This window comes from Chiloscyllium plagiosum, unplaced genomic scaffold (assembly GCF_037043375.1).
Source record: "Chiloscyllium plagiosum isolate Xiang-an unplaced genomic scaffold, Cpla_swu_hap1 HiC_scaffold_25, whole genome shotgun sequence".
Taxonomy (NCBI): domain Eukaryota; kingdom Metazoa; phylum Chordata; class Chondrichthyes; order Orectolobiformes; family Hemiscylliidae; genus Chiloscyllium; species Chiloscyllium plagiosum.
The window spans coordinates 54063765-54085540 of record NW_028270163.1 but is presented as its reverse complement, the minus strand read 5'-3'; the positions used below and the strand labels follow the sequence as shown (position 1 = coordinate 54085540).

Below are 21776 nucleotides of genomic sequence, written 5' to 3'. Positions count from 1 at the left end.
TTTACTAGGATGTTACCTGGTATGGAGGGAAGGTCTTACAAGGAAAGGCTGAGGGCCTTGAGGCTGTTTTCGTTAGAGAGAAGAAGGTTGAGAGGTGACTTAATAGAAACATATAAGATAATCAGAGGGTTAGATAGGGTGGACAGGGAGAGCCTTTTTCCAAGAATGGTGATGGCACGCATGAGGGGGCATAACTTTAAATTGAGCAGTGATAGATATAGGATAGATGTCAGAGGTAGTTTCTTTACTCAAGAGTAATAAGGGTATGGAATGCTTTGCCTGCAACAGTAGTAGATTTGCCAACTTTAAGTACATTTAAGTCATCATTGGACAAGCATATGGACATACATGGAATGGTGTCGGTTAGATGGGCTTCAAATTGTTATGACAGGTTGGCGCAACATCGAGGGCCGAAGGGCCTGTACTGCGCTGGTACTGTTCTATGTCCTACACCCTCTCACAGACTTATACCCCTTCACACTCACATACACACATTCTCTCAGAAACACTCATAAACGCTTCCCCCCGCCCCCAAACAACAAACACACACACACACACAAGTCTGTGGGGTGAATTTGTACTAGCAGAATTACATTTTACTTTTCTCAAAAAACTGCATGAATCCATGTAAGGTTCTGTAAATTCATTTTTTAAGTTAGAATCAGTCTGACCATTGTGGCACAGACAGCTTCACAGGGAAGCTCACACCTTCAATACATTATCTGGGTCAACATGACACCAATTGTTAAAGTTCACTTGAGAATGTAACTTTTTAAAAAACTTTTGCGATTTACATATGAAAGAACTGAAACCAACATGGTCATTCTAAAAGATGAGACTTAACAAACAATCCAGGTCTTTTTCAATATATAATTTCAGTTACATCACACTGTAAACCTTTGCTATAAATTCTGCGCCTTACAATCTTATTCTCCACAACCACCTGAAGGAGCAGCACTCCGAAAGTTAGTGCTTCCAAATAAACCTGGGTAAAGACAATGACTGCAGATGCTGGAAACCAGATTCTGGAGGAGACTGGTGCAGGAAAATCAACGTTTCGGGCAAAAGCCCTTCATCAGGAATACAGGCAGAGTGCCTGAAGGGTGGAGAGATAAATGAGAGGAGAGTGAGGGTGGAGAGAAAGTAGCATAGAGTACAATAGGTGAATGGGGGTGGGGATGAAGATCAGGGAGGAGGATGTTGAACCTGTTGGACTATAACCTGGTGTTGTGTGATTTTTAACTTTAACATAAGTTGCAGCAGGTCACAGCTTGTCCATCTTGAATTCCATGCTCACACAGCGAGGAAGGAACTTTCTTTTGCAAAACAAAGGTTGTTTGAGCATGGTCATAGGCCGGGCAAATATCTGGCATATCTGACTCGGAGAAATAACATCCCCAATCTATTACCTCAATCAGGAATCTGGGATTTTTACTCGTGATTCTAAAAAGATCAAATTTTGGAGATTTTACTCCGAATTATATCAGTTGGAATGCTGTGAGGGCAAGTGGGCTAAGATAGAGTCCTTTTTTTAAGAACCTGGATCTTCCAGGCATGACCTCTGAACAGGCGTCTCCCCTTAATGCCTCTTTAACAGTGCAAGAAGTACAACAGGCGGTGAAGCAGATTCAAAGTGGAAAGGCACCCGGCCCTGATGGTCTACCCAGTGAATTCTACAAAGAATTTATAAATATATTGTCAGAGCCAATGCTAAACATGTGCAATAACTTGTACAGTGGTGGTTGCCTCCCGTCATCCATGAGAAAGGCTAATATCTCTCTCATGCTTAATAATGAGAAGACCCCGGAGGAGTGTGCTTTTTAAGAGGCTTATCTTGCTTCTAAATTCCGATTTTAAAATTTTGTCCAAGACTCTTGTATTAAGGCTGGAAACGGTGTTGCCTTCCGTTGTCAAAGAGGACCAGATAGGTTTTATATCGGGTCGCATACTCCAACAATGTTAGGAGGTTACTTAATATGGTCCAAGCATGTCAGCAGCAGTCAGTTCAGGTATTAGTGATCTCTTTAAATGCAGAGAAGGCATTTGATCAGGTTGAGTGACCACTTTTTTTACACCCTGAAACGTGATGGCCAAGGTGAAGTCTTTATTAGGTGGGCAAGTGATCCTCTGGCTGTGATTCTGACCAATGGTGTAAGATCCAGTAATTTTAGTATCTGTAAGGAAAGTTGGCAAGATTGTCCCCTCTCACCTCTACTTTTTACGTTGGCGATTGAACCGATGGCAGAGGCTATCCATTGGGATCCTAACATGATTGTCCAGAAGTGGGATCAAAGGCACATAAGATCACATTATATGCGGATGACGTTCTCATCTTTTTGTCCAATCCAGTAGTTTCTGTATCCCATTTGATACAATGTATTAATTTATTTGGCTCCTTTTCAGGCTATAAGATTTATTTTTCAAATCAGAGGCTATGCCTATGGGGTGTATTGGGGAATACCTGGTGTTGAGGGCGAGTCACTGTTTCCCTTTAAGTGGTCACAGAGGGGGGTTTATTTAGGTATTTTTGTTACTTCCGTCTTCAATCAGTTATTTAAGGCTAATTTTGTCCACATGCTTGACAAGATTAAGCAAGATTTTCAAAGATGGCAAGCCCTTCCAATATCCTGGATAAGTCGAGTAGCCCTTATAAAAATGAATGTCCTTCCTCGTTTGCTATACCCTATGCGAATGCTTCCTTTGATATTTCCCAGGTAAACATTTCGGAGACTTAGTGGCTGGTTTAGCTCTATTACCTGGCACCACAGGCGGCCCCTTATTCAGCTCACCAAATTGCAATTGCCCAAACAGCTGGGGGGAGTGGCCCTCCCGGATGTTAAGAGATATCAATTCTGCTCCCTTTTATCTTTTGAGTTTGACTGGACTTGAGAGGACCCAGTGTCAATATAATTGGTTATTGAGGCCTCTCAGGCAAAGTGTCCTCTTATTAGCTTGTTGTTCTTAGATAAAATGAGGACAGTTGCGGAATACTGTCGTAACCCAATAATTATTAATACTATCAAAGCACGGGGGGCAATGTGGCAGAGTGAAGGTAATATATCGATAACTTCTTTTCTTACCCCAATAGTTGGTATGCCGGGGATAATGGACCTTGGGTTTATAATCTCAACAGCTAGGGGAGTTTGCTGTTTGGACGAATTATTTGAGGGTGAAATAATGATGTCCTTTGACCAAATAAGCTGCAAATATGAATTATCTACCAGAGACCTTTTTTGATTTTTCCAGATTAGGATTTTTATTCTAAAAAAACTATGCTTTTGACCGACTCCTACAGATCCAACACAGAGAAGAGGGTGCTTCGAGCCAAGAGCACTTTCTCAGTTAATAGTCTAGCATCTGTTGTGGGCGATTCCTCAGATGATATTGAGCGACTATGTGAGGTCTGGGAGAGAGAGTTAGGAGTTGAGTTCTCCTCTGAGACATGGGAGGATATTTGTGAAAATGTGAGAAAGATTTCAATCTGTAATAGAACCCACACCATGTAGGTGAAGATTCTTCATAGGGTCGATTCAGCCCCAGATTATCTCTCAAAATTTAAGGTGCGAGTATCCTCAATGTGCCCCAAGTGTAAAATAAGTACTGGCACTCTCACTCATGTCTGTAGTCCTGCCACAAGCTTCGTACGTATTGGAGTGCTGTGACAGGAGTAATAGAGATGGACCCGATCTCTCTTCTCCTGGGCCTGCCTAATTTATCTTCTTTAGATACTCATGGGAGAAAACTTTTTAATATCCTTACTTTCTGCAGAACGAAAAACATTTTGATGTGTTGGTTGTCTGAAAAACCCCTGGTGGCATAAGCTAATCATGGAATATATCCCCCTGGACTTTCTCACAAATACGGTGCAACAAAAAAGTGAACATTTTTATAAGACATGGCAGCTCTTTTTGGATTACATATATTTGTTTGCCATTTTAATTAGGGCTTTTGTGTAGCCATGACAATCTGATTTAGTGAAGTTAGTACCTCAAGAGGAAGAATTTTGAATAAATGCGGGTGTAATATTCAATGCTCTCAAAGGTCAGGAGTTATTGTTTCATTGCGCTGAGCAGTGTTATTTATCGATTACTTCTACTGGGCTGTTTATCTTGCACATAATTAGATGTAGGCTTGCTCGCTGAGCTGAAAGGTTCATTTCCAGACATTTTGCTACCTTACTAGGTAACATCTTCAGTGGACCTCAGGCGAAGCAATGCTGAAAATTCCTGCTTTCTATTTATATGTTTGGGTTTCTTTGGGTTGATGATGTCATTTCCTGTGGTGAAGTCACTTCCTGTTCCTTTTCTCAGGGGGTGATAGATAGAGTCTAACTCGATGTGTTTGTTGATAGAGTTCCAGTTGGAATGCCATGCTTCTAGGAATTCTCATGCATGTCGTTGTTTGGCTTGTCCTGGGACAGATGTGTTGTCCCAGTCGAAGACATGATAATAGTTTTGTTTTGTTTGTGTTGTTGTTCTTTATATAGAGTAGTGTTGTTGGTTTACAGTTGTTGTAATTTTGTAATTTTATTTAAAAAAGCCTTTTCTTTCTCAATAAAAATATTTTTTAAAATGCCCATGCCTAAGTAAAATATTCAAGTTGAGTGTTTGACCATGAAACTGCTCATTGAAAATCAAACAGTTGTATTTATAAGTCTTGAAAAGAGACACTCTGGCAAACAGCAAACACTACAAAGAAAATACAAAAACTGCAGTAATTCATTGATCTTTTATCAAAAGACAAAGTAAATTAGATTGGATAATCTATTATGATAATTACTAGCCAATTAGTCTTAAATGATTAATCTATCTTTCAAACTGAACAAAGGTTTACATGTAAAAACTTACAATACACCTCTTAAAGAATCTTGTGACAAAGTAAGCAAGGAGGCCTGAGTTCAAGTCCCACCTACTCCAGAGATGTGTTGTACTAAATATAGTATTTCAACAAAAACCTGCATTTATTGAGTGGCTTTAAAATATCAATACTCTTGTTTATTAAGTTTGTATGCTCATTTCCAATCTGACACTCTTCCCATTTGTAACAAGCTTGTGACTAGAAGATCTTTTTTTTTTCACCAGCATTCAGTTTAAATGGTATGTGACAACTACATACAAATATACAGGTAGTTCTTCTGTAACGCGGTAGTTGCGTCCTCGCAAAACCTCGGTTAATAGAAAGACGCTTAACAGAAATCATGGGACGTATGAAAAAAGTGGGGTATGGGGCAGACCAGCAAAATATATCACTCATGATCGCTCAAAAATCACCCAAAAGTCTAATGCAAAGTACAGCCTGAATGCAGGTTGATATCATATTTATTGATGAAACAAAAGTAAATTTAACACAGTACATTTAAAAAATGTAAGAAAGCTGCTTTCTGTGCAGTACCTCTCACAGAAAGCTGCTCTGTCGGCAACTGACGTCAGCGCATGCGCAGAACGACAAGAAGAATGGCGCTGACACCACACATGCACAGCACTGTGGAGAGACTTCAGCGCAAACATCAGTGCATGTGCAGAATGGCACGAAAACTGGCACTGATATCGCGCGTGCGCAGAACAAAGTGCGCGAACCAATCCCAGCTGGAACCTCACTTTTGCCAACGTCCTCAAAAACACCTTTCTCTAATTCTTCAGCGACGTTATAGTCAAATCATGCTGTCAAAACACCCATTATCCAAAAACTATCTGGAGCTAATGCAAAAATGCTACAAGGTGACAGAGTCAATTTAATTGCCAAGAGAAATATTGATTGCAATTAATCATGAACATACCAAATGTGGCTTCGTCTCAAAATAAAGGTATACTGCAATTATTTTAATTAACTTATTCGGACATGGAATCATACAGCACAGAAACAGACCTTGTAGTCCAACTTATCCGTGCCAATCAGGCATCCCAATCTGACCTCGTCCCATTTGGCCCATATTCCTCCAAACCCTTCCTATTTATGTACCCATCCAAATGTCTTTTAAATGTTGTAATTGTACCTGCCTCCACTTTCTCTGGCAGCTTCTTCCATGCACGTACCACCCTCTGTGAAAAAGTTACCCCTCAGGTCCTTTTTAAATATTTCCCCTCTCACTCTAAATCTATGTACTCTAGTTTTCGTCTCGCCCATCCTGGGAAAAAGACTTCAGCTTTTCACTCTATCCATGTTCCTCATGATTTTATAAACCTCCATATGGTCACCCCTCAGTTTCCAACGCTCCAGAGAAGAAAGCCCCAGCTGATTCAGCCTCTTCCTATAGCTTAAACCCTCCAGTACTGGCAACATCCTTGTAAATTTTTTCTGTACCTTCTCAAGTTTAACAGCATCTTTCCTGTAGAAGGGCAACCTGAATTATACGCCGTATTCCAAAAGTACCTTCACCAATATCCTGCACTACCACAACATGACATTTCAATTCCCATATTTAATGTTATGACCAATGAAAGCTAGCATGCCAAACGCCTTCTGTCTACCTGCGACTCCATTTTCAAGGATCTATACACCTACACCCTTAGATCTCTTTGTTCGGCTGGATGCAGAAAATGTTGCAGCTAAAAAGCTTGGGTTCTCTTTCTGCTGCCAGAATCACATGTGGGACAATCTGTTTTACTGACTTGGCCTCTGCCAAGAGTGTGTTTATGGGATGTTACTATATTGGAACAGTCGCTGTTTAGTAGTTAAATAATCTATTATTCTGTTAAATTTCCCAAAAGAGTGAGCTATACCAATTTTTCTTTCTTTTGTTTGTATTTTAACAAGGGGTAAGAATAAAGTATGCTTTGCTTAGAGCCAATGTAGTGTGACCAATTGAATTACACTTGCCTTTGAACAAAAGTTAGGGTGTAGGCTATCTTCTTGATATACTTGCAGGAGGTTTGGTGTGGTACATAGCAGAGTTATGTAATATTTTGATTAGTCATTTGCACAAACACATCTGGAATTTCTATGCGAAACTTATTTGAATATGGACTCAGGTCAAATGGACAAAACTCCTTTCATTCACAGGTATTTCTCTTTCTACAATTGTTAAAACAATTTGTCAACATTGGAAAGAACATTTTCATCAACTTTTTAGCCACGAATTTACAGCGGCAGCAATCGATCTCCAGGCTACCAGACAGTACCCCATTGAGGAATCTACACGTGAACCACTGTAGATGGGAGAACTACAAAAAGCAATCAAATACGGAAGAACCTCAATTATCCGAATGAGACGGGCGGGCACTATTTTGTTCCGATAATTGATTATTCGGTTAATTGATTCAATGCCTCTCCTCTTGGGCTCGGAGTTTTCTGTTAAGTCCGCTCCCCATTCAGGAGACGAGGCAGCAGCACACCGCGTGCGAGCCCACGCCCGCCCACAGTGCATCCCCAAACCTGTCCAACACCACCCATGCGTGCGTGCGCGCGCGCACACACACACACAACCCTACCGCAACTTTTTGACAGCTTCCACCTTTGCCATGTACAGCACAATGTTGGAGAGATTATCTGGAGAAGAAGGATTTAGGGTACATCCATGTGTGGAACTCCAGGGAAAGTTTGGGGAGTGAGACGGCGGGCAGTCAGTCTTTTGGAGAAGGTGCCTGGGCTCCCATCAGTCCAGGACTGTTCTCGGCAGCATTTCAGTAAGCCGAGTTCACTTTTAATCACTGTAAACAAAAGACACGATCAGTGTTGGAAACATACCTTTGAGATCTCCTTCGGATAACCAGATATTCGGATAACTGATATTCGGATAATCGAGATTTCTCTGTGTATGGAAAACATCAATGCTCGGAGCCCTGATGATATTCCTGAAGACTTTGAAGTTGGTGGGCCTTTGCTTACACAATTACTCCACTCATTGCAGAGATCCCTCCTCCCAACATACCCCAAAAAGTTTCCTTCCTCTCCCCCCGCTCCCCCCAACGAGATCACCATTACTGTTGCAATCCACACCTCCATAAATTCAAGGGTGTGGCAACTGTCACCATCTTCAAGGGAAATAATTCATGCAGTGGAAACATTTCCCTCTTTTTCACAGCAGAGAAAATCATGACATGCATTCTCCTGAACGGTCTACTTCCTGTGGCTGAAGAAATCCTTCCACAGACATCAATTGGCTTTCAACTTTCCAGGCGACCCACTGACATACTCTTAGCAGCCAAGCAATCCAAGAAAATTATTGGGAATGCCACCAGGAACTCATCATTGACCTGACTTAAACCATTGACTCAGTAAATAGCAAGGTTCTATATATTGCACTTCAGAGGTTTAGATGCTTTGAGATGATGAATGCAATTATCTTGAGTAAGAGATCTAACCTTCAACATTCAGGTCTATATCAAACAAGGCGAAGTGACAGCCTTCATAGTATGTACAATTTTCCTGATAGAAGCTATTGACCTCAAAGATCAACTGCCCAATGGCATATACTGAAGATTTCCTGGATTAAGAACTCTTTCATGTTGAAACTAAGCAATCTGTCATCTGACAAATACAGACTATAATTTACAATGACTGCATTGCCATTGCCAACTCTGAGCCAGATTTCCAATTCCAACTCTTCAACTCTGTTTTCATTAAACTCAGTTTGTCCTCAAATGTTCTCAAAACAACATTCCTACATCAATTGATACCTATTCACTGCTTCTCAAATATGTTAAAGGACGGACTCTGGAATACACTGAGTACTTCAAGTATCTTAGCAAGCACTTCTCAGAAGTCAATCATTGATGAGGAGATAAAACATCAAATCAGCTACACCAGCTCATCTTTCTATACATGCAGCAGGGAGTTGACAACAAAGACCTCCACATGAAAACAAAAGTCATATTGCATAGTGCAGTTTCATCATCAGTACTGCAGTGAAACTTGGACTCTCTGTATCAGTGACTCTACTGAGCACTAGAGAAACTTCACCAGCAACACCTTTGTCACATGTTTTGAATTCAGTTAGAGGACCATCAAACAAATGGCAATGTCATCCCTGAAGATATCTCCATAAGTACTCAGGCAAAAGTCCTACAAAATCAATGCAATAGAGTGGGTTCAGATAGCCAAAATGTGTTCCCCACCAGAGTGTGTTTCATGAATTCTCAAATGGTCAATGCTCCAGGAGAGACTTCAATAACACTCTGAAGCTCTCCTTGAGGCATGTCAACATTACCATTAATCACTCTGATGCGTTTGTTACCAATTATGCTGGTGACAATTTGTCCATCAAGTTCGATCATATTGCAACACATTTTAATCCAAAGACTGCAATGATGAGGGAGAGCAGTAGCAGAGGTAAAAGCTGTGGAAGCAAATCCTGTGCTCCAGATTCCACGACCTCATGGCACATCCTGCTTCACATGCCCAAATTTTTGCCTGTTCGGTCACATTAAGATCTACAGCAGAAACTTGCAACCCCGTGTAGACATTATTCTCAAACTGAGGGACAGATGATGATAGCAGTTGATATAATATATTCAGTCATCATTTACATGTATGTACACAAACTATTACAAAAACAAAATAAACAAAAAAATGAAGATGGCTTGGCCACATAAATAATTTTAAAATGCAGAAGTTTGATTGTGATCAGGGCAGGGGCGAAGAGAAGAAAGAGAGTCAAGTCATAAGCTACCTTTATGTGAAAAATACATTGTATGGGAGTCAATTTAAATATAGTAACACTTTAAATGTAATATCTCACAGCTTGTCATGTCATGGCAAACTACATTAGTTGTAGCCTTCAGAGAATGCAATGTTTTAACGTTTATGTGGCAAATCCTTAAAAATGTAGAGAAACAGGGTGCCATTTTAGTAACAAAACGATAGCTTAAATTGATCTCAAAAATACTATATATGAAGAAATACTTGAAGCAATGTACAAATTATTCAGCTACAAGGGCTCCGAGAAGGTACTTCATGTTCGGAAACACACGATTTTAATTCTCGGGTAAAGAAACTAAAATCTAACTCAAGAAAATTACAATACATGCCATCAAACTAAATGTATCACATACTTATGATGGTGACTAATACCAACACAACAGGTCGTCAGCAACTATTCGTTGGCTCTCAAAGAACAACAGATCCATGTCAGATGCCATATCACGTGCCCTTCACTGCTCCTTAGAATATCTTGACACCAAGAACAGCTATGTAAGAATCCTACTCATTGACTACAGTTCAGCTTTCAACACTATTATTCAACACTATTATTACTAAACTTAGTAATCTCGGAATAATCCCCACTCTCTGCAAGTGGATTCTCAGTTTCCTGACCCACCGGGTCACAATCAGTGAAGACTGGGGACAATATTTCATCCTCACTAACACTCAGCACTGGAGCCCCCCAGGAGTGCGTACTCAGTCCCCTACTGTACTCACTGTATACCCACGACTGTGTTACCAAATACTAAGGCTAATGTCAATTACAAAGTGGCTGATGACACCACCATAGCCAGTCAAATCTCAGATGGCGATGAAACAGACTACAGACGGGAGGTGGAAGATCTGGAAAATGGTGCACTGAGAACAACCTAGCTCTCAATGCCGGCAAAATCAAGGAATTCATTATTGACTTTCGGCAGGATGTTACTCATGCCCCCCCCTACACATTAACAGCACAGAGGTGGAATGAGTGGAGAGTGTCAAGCTCCTGGGAGTGGTCATCAACAACAAACTTTCTTGTACTCTTTATGTGGACGCACTGGTTACAAAGGCCCAACAACGCCTCTTCTTCTTCTTCAGGCAGCTGAGAAAATTTGGCATAACAGGGAATACCCTTGCCAACTTTTATAAATGCACCATTGAGGGCATTCTGTCTGGATGGATCACTACCTGGTATGGCAACTGTACCATTCAAGATCAGAGACGATTATAGAGAGTGGTGAACTCGACCCGGACAATCACAAAGGCCAACCTCTCACTTATAGAATCCATCTACCAGGCCTGCTGACAAGAAAAGGCTGCCAGCATTCTCAAAGACCCACCCACCCTGGCAATGCTTTTCTCCAACCTCTACCATCGAGGAGAAGGTACAGAAGCCTGAACACACGTACCAGCCAGTTTCAAAACAGTTTCTACCCTCCTGTTGTTAGAATACTGAATGGACTCACAAACTCTTAGCATTCACCTGTACCTGATGAAGGGCTTATGCTCGAAACGTTGATTCTCCTCCTCCTCGGATATTGCCTGACCTGCTGTGCTTTTCCAGTGCTATGCTCTCGACTCTGGTCACAATATCAGCCTGGCAATGTATATCTAATCTATATCCAAATTGCACTTAGTCATAGAGATGTACAGCATGGAAACAGACCCTTTGGTCCAACTCTTCCATTCCAATCAGATACCCCAAATTAATCTAGTCTCATTTGCTAGTATTTGGCCCATATCCTCCTAAACCCTTCCTATTTGTACATGCCCATCCAGACTTGCATTAGACAAGGTGCTACATAGGAAACAGAGCATTGCAGAACAATTCCTGATATCTCAAAGTAAAAAAATCGTGACATGGTATAGGGGGTGCTGTAAACTAGAGGTTGATGATCCATGAGTCACAGAATCATAGAGATTTTCAGCACGGAAACAGACCCTTCGGTCCAACTCGTCCATGCCAACCGGATATCCCAACCCAATCTAGTCCCACCTACCAGTACCTGGCCCATATCCCTCCAAACCCTTCTTATTCATATACCCATCCAGGCGTTTTTAAAATGTTGCAATCATACTAGCCTCCACCACTTCCTCTGGCAACTCATTCCATACACGTACCACCCTCTGAGTGAAAAGGTTGCCTCTTTGGTCTCTTTTATATCTTTCCCCTCTCACCCTAAACCTATGCCCTCTAGTTCTAGACTCCCCCACCCCAGGAAAAATACTTTGTCTATTTATCCTATCCATGTCCCTCATGATTTTATAAACCTCTATAAGATCACCCCTCAGCCTCCGACGCTCCAGGGAAAACAGCCCCAGCCTGTTCAGCCTCTCCCTGTAGCTCAGATCCTCCAACCCTGGCAACATCCTTGTAAATCTTTTCTGAACCCTTTCAAGTTTCACAAGATCCATCTGATAGGAAGGAGACCAGAATTGCACACAATATTCCTAAAGTGGCCTAACCAATGTCTTGTCCAGCCGCAACATGACCTCCCAACTCCTGTTCTCAATATTCTGAACAATAAAGGAAAGCATACCAAACACCTTTGTCACTATCCTATCTGGAGTAGAGCTGACAGCTCTTTTCAGATGGCACAAACTTAATGGGCTTTTATTGTGCTACAAATCTTTCTACATTTGTATGGAGTAATGTAAAAAGAGCCTGTCAATCTCGAAAGCATTTGTTGACCACTACGCTTTGCTCTTTACCCCTGGGCCACTTAATTTGCCTTGGATCCTGGAAGGTCTCACATTTCTGTCCATTCTGCCATAAGGGACCTCATTGAAGACCTTGCTCAAGTCCAGAGACTGTATGAAATGACATCCTCACCAATTAAATTAACTAACAATCAAGAAAGACTAGATCAATTAATTAACATAATTGTCAACTGGCTTTAGGTTTATCATAATTATAATTAATATGCAATGAGTCAAACAACTGTTGAAAACGTTCAAAGCAAATAGAACAGGATAGCAACATAAAGGGTTATGAATTTTCAGTAAATGAGTAATGATATGAACCAGACAAATCCCCCCCCCCACCCAAATATATCAAGGAGATAGCCTATTCCCTAACTTCTATCTTATTTAAAGGGAAGTGTAAGGTGCTGTGTTCCAGATATATTTAATTAGTCACACAACTAGGCTTTAAGCAAATCACACTTTATTTGTAACTTGCAGTTAAAATATAAACAAAAGGCACAAGAATTTGTTTAAATTTAACTCTATTGGAAAACTTAGCAGAATAATAGATTACTTAACTAACAGCAACTTTTCCAATATAGCAACATCCCATAAAAATACCCTTGGTAAAGGCAGATTCAGTAAAGTAGATTGCCTCACATGCAGTATGTTTCCAGTCCAGGAGAAAAGAACTCCAAAAGAAAATTCTGGTAGCAGGACAGAGAATTCCAGCTTTTTGTTGTGGCCAAGAGAGATATAGCCACTTTCACAGCAAATTCAAAACCCCAACAACAACTGAAAGCTAAACTAAAACCCTAAATTCTGTGAGAGCCTGACTCCACCATTTATGTTGCTTCTGTTAATCCAACTTTTAAAAAAGCTGTTTATTGGCGTGGAAGACACAGGCCAAAATCTCTTTTCAAAAAAAAACTGGAAAAAATACATCTCTTATGGCCACAGTATCATCATGAGCTCTAATGTTTCTGAGTGATAAGGGTGAAGTAAACTCTCTAAAGTGGCAACAACGCAACTGAAACAACTGACTGATGAGGGTTTTCTTTGCCCTATAGAATCTTAGAATGGTTAAGCACACAAAACAGCTATTCAACCTTCATCTCTGTGCAAGCTCTTTGAAACAGCAAATCGCCTTGTTTCATCATTTGCCTTTTTTTGCTTCAAGTAACTATTCAATTCTCTTTCTTGGCTTTAATTGAATGTCGCTCCACCACTTTTTCCTCCTGTCATCATAACTGTGGTAAAAAATCTATGCTAATTATACTATGATCACTACCATCAAACTGCTCTGCCACTGATAACACCTTCCACCTATCCAGTGCAATTTCTGAAACTAAATCCACGCACTCTTCTTTGATTATGTTTGCTCCATGCTTCTAAACTTCTGTATTTTCAGAATTCTGTTATTTCTGCACTGTTTATATTGATTTCATTCAAGTTAATATTAAGGTATTTCAAATTCCCTGCTAATAATGCCTATTAGTTCTCCATTTCTCAAAAGTTTCCTTATACTATATATTCACTGACCAATTTCCCCGCCTGTTTTTTTTGGTGGGGGGTCTATAGTTATGTTCCTTGTTTTAAAGCATATCATCTGTCCTCATAGCTGTGATTGCTCTTTTAAACAATAATCTTTCCACACCCCAACCTTTTCTCATCCTAACCAAAAACCCTCTTACCAGGTCTGTTCAGCTGCTTATTTCAGCCATATTTTAACATTAGCTTTGATATCCCGCTTCCAAGTAATCATCTTGTAGTGATTGGAACCAACTCAGCCAGGTGGACTTCATAGAATACGAATTTCCTGTTAGGCCCTAACTTTTTCTTATCTTAAAGGGCTAGTGGCAGGTATTGCATTCTAGATATAATTCGATTGGTCAAACTACCAGTCTTGAAGTAAAATGCACTTTATTCATACACCATAGTTAAAATACAGCAAAAGAAAGAAGAAATTGGAATAACTTAATTCTATTGAAAAACTTGACAGAACAATAGATTGTTTAACTACTAAACAGAAACTGTTCAAATAGGAACATCCCATAAAGACATTCTTGGCAAAGGCAAATTCAGTAAAATAGATGGTCTCAAGTGCAATTCTCTCGTCCATGAGGAAAAACAATGCAAAAGCACCTACTATCTGAAGCCCAAGTGGATTTCAAACAGGCACTACAACTGGCTTTGTAATTAGAAAATGAAGCAAGAGGAATTTATGAGTTACAGGACATTAGATTAGATTTAGATTACATTACAGTGTGGAAACAGGCCCTTCGGCCCAACAAGTCCACACCGACCTGCCGAAGCGCAACCCACCCATACCCCTACATTTACCCCTTACCTAACACTACGGGCAATTTAGTATGGCCAATTCACCTGACCTGCACATCTTTGGACTGTGGGAGGAAACCGGAGCACCCGGAGGAAACCCACGCAGACACGGGGAGGACGTGCAAACTCCACACAGTCAGTCGCCTGAGGCGGGAATTGAACCCGGGTCTCTAGGCGCTGTGAGGCAGCAGTGCTAACCACTGGGCCATTTTGACATTCTGACAAAAGTGGACACCCTCGCCAGTCTGACTAAGCTTGAGTGAAGACCATTACATAGCCTCACTCAGGAAATACCCTGAACAACGAAACTGTAGATCAGCCCACAACAAAAATCCCAAAACAAAACTGAGCCTCAGCTAAAAGACTAAAATGTTCTTCAGCCATCGTAGTTGCTGCCAGTATGCGGATTCTAGACAGCAAATAAGTGCTACGAGGCCTGACTCGCGTAAAAGAACTCATTGGCTGGTATCCAGGAGACAGCACACCCTGGAAAGTCCACCTACATGTGGCTTGGAACAGTTAAATTATTTAGAAAAATCCACACACGAGCTACTGTGTAATAAAAACTTCTCATCTTTTTTAAAAGATTTTCTCCTCTCACCTTAAAAATATGCTCCCTCGTCTTAAAATCGCCCATCTTAGGGAAAAGGCACCTACCACTCATCTTATCTATACGAGTCATTATTTTATAAACCTCTACAAGGTCACCCCTCAACCTCTTATGCTTCAGTGAAAGATGTTGCAGCCTATCCAGCCTCTTGTAACGCTCCATTCCTGACAACATCCTGGTAATTCCCTTCTGAACCCTCTCCAGCTTAATAATATCATTCCAGTAACAGGGAGACCAGAACTGGACACAGTACTCCAGAAACAGCTTTACCAATGTTGTATACAACCTCAATACAAGATGTTGCCATGAAGTTACGTCTAGTGGCCAAGATTGGATAGCCACATTGGGGCAGTGCCCAGGATGCCAACATGGACAAAAGTTAACACCTGCATCTACAACACATTTGTGGGAATGCTCATGTAACTGGACTCAGTTACACATCAACTACGCCCACCCTTTTATGGGCTCAGCATTCTTAGTCAGTGTGGATACCCACTCAAAATGGTTGGACAAGCAGAGTTAATTCGTCAAACATGGGGACAACAATTGAAAAGCTGCGAGCATCTTTTGCAATACACAGGAGGCATTGGTCAGATAATGGGCCATCATTTACCAGCAGGGATTACAGTATTTCCTAAAGTTAGTTGGCATTCAGCATAGAAGGAAAGTTTCATACCATCCATCAGGTGCAAGAGGCAGGCTACGGTCCGGTACATGAGGTAACATTGGAGGAAATAGACCTGATGCAAAAACACCCCAGAAGAGGCTACAGTGAAAATAATGGGTCTACATCCCAGGATTTAGAAGAGAAGGGATTTAGTGATTGGAACAAGGTCGGCCACGTGAACTCATAGAATGAGGGCCCTGATTGGACCAGGTCAATAGCCCCAATCAGGGACTCCTGGCTGACAGATATAAACAGGAGTGTCAGGGGCTATGCTCACTCTAGAAGCTGGTTCTGAGATAGCTAGGTCAGTGTAATGTACTATACACATGTAAACAAAATGTGACTTGGTGGCGGTATACTGGCCTTTGTGGAGTTCTTTCACATCGTTGTCCTCAGTTCATCTTCCTTATTCACTAGATTCATTGCACTGAAGTATATAATACAAATCACTGAGCAACTACTTTACTGTTTATTTTCTATGCTACCTTCTCTGCCCTCTTTACTTGTTTATCAATTTTCCACTTTCCATTTCCAACTTTATTTCTCTCTCGTGATAAGGTACACAGTTGGCAAGAAGCGAGGTGTTGGTGCCATGGCAGAGACAATGGAAATGTGGAGTTGAACTATGGGCCACCGTTTAAAAATAAGATGTTGTCCAATTAAGATGAAGGGGAGGTAAATCAATTTTTTTTCTCAGAAGGTTGACAGTCATTGGAACTGTTCTCCTCAAAACATGGCAGAAGTTGAGTCTTTGAAGATTGAGATAAACAGTAGGTGGAGGATGAAAATAGGTAAGTAAGTGCAAGTAATCTGATCAACTATGATCTTATTGAATGGTAATGCAGACAGGAGGGGCCAAGCAGTCTACTGCTCCATATAATTCATATGTAAGTTCATCCAATATTGCCAGGAATTCAGCTCAGCCTCTGAAAGTAGTCACATATCCTGGAATAAGCACCATCCAGCACATATGTATTGTGAGAGTTGCTCAGCTCCAGAACTGGGGGAAGCTTCTCAGCAAGTGCAGTACTAAGAGGATGTTACTCATTTTTGTTGAAATTCTTCTGACTCTGAAACCAATAATTCTCGATGTTCCTGAATACTTATAATGTAATATGAGGTTCTGGAGTAGTGCAGAGTCCAGGCAGCAGCTGAAGTGTAGCAAAGCACATGGAAAAAGATCAATCATTTGTATGAAACATTTAAATTTCAAATAATGTGACAAATTCATACCAACAGAATCAGACCTGACAGATAATGGCCCAGATACAATAACAACATCCCTGGACATGTCCTGCTCCAACAGCAGGAAGATTCAGCAGAGGTGGTGGCACAGTGGTACAGTTGGGAGGTAGTTGCCTTTAACATGATTCCAGACCCAATGAAGTCTCATGGCTTCAGGTTAAACATGGGTACAGAGACCTCCTGCAGATTTCCACATACCATCTTCTCTCGGCTCATTCATGAGTATTCCTCCATGTTGAGCTACACTTGGCGGGAACAATGAGATGACAAGGGCATAAAATGTATTCTGGGTGGAGGATTTCAAAAACCATCACCAAGAGTGGATCGGCAGTTACACTACTTATCGAGGTGATGAGGTGCTCAAGAATATAGCTGCTAGACTATGTCTGCAGCAGGTGATGAGGGAACCAACAAGAGGGAAAAACATACTTGACCTCATCCTTACCAATTTGCTAGCTGTAATTGGATCTGTCCGTAACAATATCAGTAAGAGTGACCAATGCTCAATCCTTGTGGAGACAAATTCCTGCTTTCACATTAACAAAAGCCTCCACTGTGCTTTGTGGCAACACAACCATGCCAGTTGGGACAGACTTCAAACAGAACTGAGCTCATTCCTGATGAAGAGCTTATATCCGAAATGTCGATTCTCCTGGTCCTCAGATGCTGCCTGACTGGCTGTGCTTTTTCAGCACCACACTCTTCGACCCACATTCAACAGAATGGGGCATCAAGAATCCCTAGGAAGACCGGAATCAATGGATTAAGGGGCCAAACCCTCCACCGTTTAGAGTCAGACTTGGCACTTAGGAAGATGGTTTTAGTTGTGAAGGTCAGTCATGTCAGCTCCAGGACATCTTCAGCTGCATCATCATTGGCCTTTCCTCCATCATAAGATCAGAGGTGGGGATGTTTGCCAATGATTTCACAATAGAGGAGTAGGCAAGAAGAACATAGCAAGGCAGCATCAGGTGGTGGAGAAGTTGCTGTTTAGGGTGGTAAAATGGAGATAGGTGAAGACAGATAAAGGACACTGGTTGGTCAATGGAAGGAATGAATCCGGTTGGTGGAAGGGATGGGTGTAAGAGAGGGGGATGGGTTAGGAAAGGAGTAAGGGGAGGGGAAAGGAGGTTATTTGAATGCCCTTAAAATTGGCGAGTCCACTACTGTAGCAGGTAGGGAGGGCATTTCACACCCCTACTACTCTCTGAGCAAAGAAACTACCTTCTGGCATCTGTCCTATTTCTATTACTCCTCAATTTATGTCCCCTCGTGCTGGCCATCACCATCTGAGGAAAAGGCTCTCACTGTCCACCCTATCTAACCCTCTGATTATCTTATATGTCTCCATTAAGTCACCTCTCAACCTTCTCTCTAACAAAAACAGCCTCAAGTCCCTCAGCCTTTCCTCGTAAGACCTTCCCTCCATACCAGGCAACATCCTACTAAATCTTCTCTAAACCCTTTCCAAAGCTTCCACATCCTTCTTATAATGTGGTGACCCCACAACTGCATGCAATACTCCAAGTGCGGCCACACCAGAGTTTTGTACCAGCTGTAACATGACTTCATGGCTCCGAAACTCAATGATGCAGTGTTGTTCCTCTAATTGTGGTTTAGCTCATTGTAGCAATGGAGGAGGCCAAGGATCGCCATGTTGGAAATGGAGTGGGAAGGGAATTAAAAAGGGCGGTGACTGGGAGATCAGTTTGGCCCCTGCGGGCCCGGCTGAAATGCTCGATGAATCATTCACTAAGTTTATGTTTGGTCTCCCCAATGTAGAGAAGACTACATCAGGAGGCTGGAAGAGAGGCAGGTGAACCTCTGTCTCACCTGGAAGGATTGTTTGAGGTCCTGGATGGAGGCAAGGGGCTGGTGTACCAGCAAGGTTTGCTTTTTTCCTGGTTGCAGGGAAGGTTCCTGGGTTTTGGGGCGGTTGGTGGACAGAGTGGCGCAAACCAAGGACTGTCAAAGGGGACGGTCCTTGCAGAAGGCAGAGAGAGGTGGAGAGGGGAAGATGTTCTTGGTGGTGAGGTCTAGTTGGAGTTGGCAGAAGTGTTTAAGGACGATGTGCTGGATGTGGTGGTAGGTGAGGACAAGGTAGGCTCTGTCTTTATTGCATTTGGAGGGGTGGTGTTTAGAGTAGTGGAACAGGAAATGGAGGTGGTGCGGTGGAAGGCTATCTGGATGACAGAGAGAGGAAAAGCACGTTGTTCGAAATAGGTAGAAAGCGGGGATGCTTGGGAGCGGAATATCACCTTGTCCAAGCAGATGGGGTGGAGGCGGAGGAATTGGGAGAACAGGATGGAGTTCTTACAGGATGCTGGGTAGTTATGGGAGTGTGTTGGTTTGTAGTAGATGTCTGTCTGGAGACTATCGCCGGAGACAGAAATGGAGAGGTCAAGAAAGGGGAGGGAGTTGTCCAAGATGGACTAAGTGAATTTGAGGGCAGGGTGGAAGTTGTCGGCGAAGTGGTTGAACTGCTCCAGTTCAGCCTGGGTGCAGGACACTGCACTAATGCAGTCATCGATGTAACGGCAGAAGGGTTAGGGCACAGTGCCGATGTATGTAGTGTAGAGGGACTATTTGACATAGCCGACAAAGAGGGAGGCGTAGCTTGGACTCAACCGGGTGCTCATGGCCACCCCATGGATTTGGGGTACTGGAAATGGTACTGAGCACAATGTTCAGTACCATTCCCAATTCCTCAAATACTGAAGAAGTCCATATTCAAATGCAACAAGATCTTGACAATATCCAGGCTTGGGCTAGCACGTGCAAGTAATAGTCATGCCACACTATCCACCTATCCAGGCAAAGATCATCTCCAATCAAAACCAATCTAATTACTGCCCCTTAACATTAAATGATGTTACTGTCATTGAATCCCTCACTATCAATATCATGGTGGTTACCATTGACCAGAAACTCAATTGGGCATGTTACCTAAAGAAAGTGGGTACAAGAGCAGGTCAGAGCTAGGAATACTACAGTGAGTAACTCCTCTCCTGACTTCCAGTGCCTGTCCACCATCTCCAAGGCCCAAGTCAGGAGTGTGATAGAATTTTCCCCACTTTCCTGAACGGGTGCAGCTCCAACAACTCTCAAGAAGTTTGACACCATCCAGGACAAAGCAGACCATTTCACTGGTACCACATCCCCAGACATGAACTTTCTCCACCACCAACACTCAGTAGCAGCAATGTGTACTATTTACAATTTGCATTGCAAAAAGTCAAAGATCCTTAGACAGCACCTCTCTCACCCATGACAACTTCCATCTCGAAAGACAAGGGCAGCAGAAATATGGGTACACCACCATCTGCAAGTTCCCCTCCAAGTCATTCACCACACTGACTTGGAAATTTATTGCCATTCCTTCACTGTCTCTGGGTCAAAATCCTGGAATTCTCTCCCTAACAGCATTGTGGATCAACCTACAATGTGGGCTGCAGTGGTTCATGGTGGCAGCTCACCACCACCTTTCCAAAGACAACTAGGAATTTGCAATACGATGCTGGCCAGCCAATGTCCCATGAATGAATGAAAAAAGATTTTAAAACAATTGTATATCTTCCCATAATCTTATAATTTTACAAATAGTGACCATAATACTACAAATGAAACATTTTTAAGTTTAAAATGTCTAACAAATTCAATTTTTTCAGTTAATAAAGATAAATAAACTATGACCTGGTAATTCCACAAATAGTATAGAAAATATTGAAGTCATTCATCTATCCCCGCTTACATATAGAAACTGCTAAACTACGCCGGGAGCATCAAATGTATTTCACCTGTGCTGCACATCAGCAAAACATTAAAAAAAACTTACATCAGATTCATCTGTCCAAAATAATTTATGCTGTCACAAGCAAAAAAAAACTGATCAACCAATTACAACCTGCTCAAAGCTTAATGAGTTGAGGGTCAGAGTCCTGTCTTGCTTTACATTGATTCTCAACAGGCTAATCATACCAATCGTCATCTGTGGTAGGTACATGCAAATTATTTTGCTCCAAAATGCATCTGAGCAATTATTAGTATTCAACATTGAGCCCTTTGATGGGAAGATGGGAATCTGCTTTTAATGAAGAGACTTCTGTCTATTGTTACAGTGATTGAAGGAAACGTGACAATAACAGAGTTGTATTCCACAACTATAAGAAATAATCAGTTGTGGCATCTGTTCAGTGTGACATCCAAACAGGCAACCTCAAAACTAAACTATTCTATCAACTCTTTTAGACCTTGTTCTCATGAATTAAAAAGATGCAACAGTCCATACCAGGGTTTTAATAGCAAAGCCAGACTCAGATGAAGACTCTGTTTCATATTTTGTTTTCATAAAGGCAAAATTATCCTTTCAAAAATCCATCAATTTTATTTAGCATTTTATATCCTTATCACTTTTCCCCAGACTCTTTAAAATTAGGCCAATTTATCACAGCCATTAGTGCTAGACAGAATGATGTGATGCTTTAATGTGGTTTTACAGAAACTCATTATTTTAACAAAGCAACTACTTAGTATTCACAGCATCAAAAGTTAGTAAAAAAAAAACCTTTGAATTAAGCCAAAATAGCCTGTATCTGTTTTAAAGAGGCA

The 21776-nt window shown here is 41.5% G+C and overlaps 1 protein-coding gene across 1 annotated transcript in view; it reads right to left on the bottom strand.

Moving 5' to 3' along the window:
• The window catches only part of cep112 (centrosomal protein 112), a 557597-nt gene that overhangs the window by 373950 nt on the left and 161871 nt on the right, over positions 1 to 21776 (bottom strand). The gene's annotated exons all lie outside the window — the stretch shown is intronic.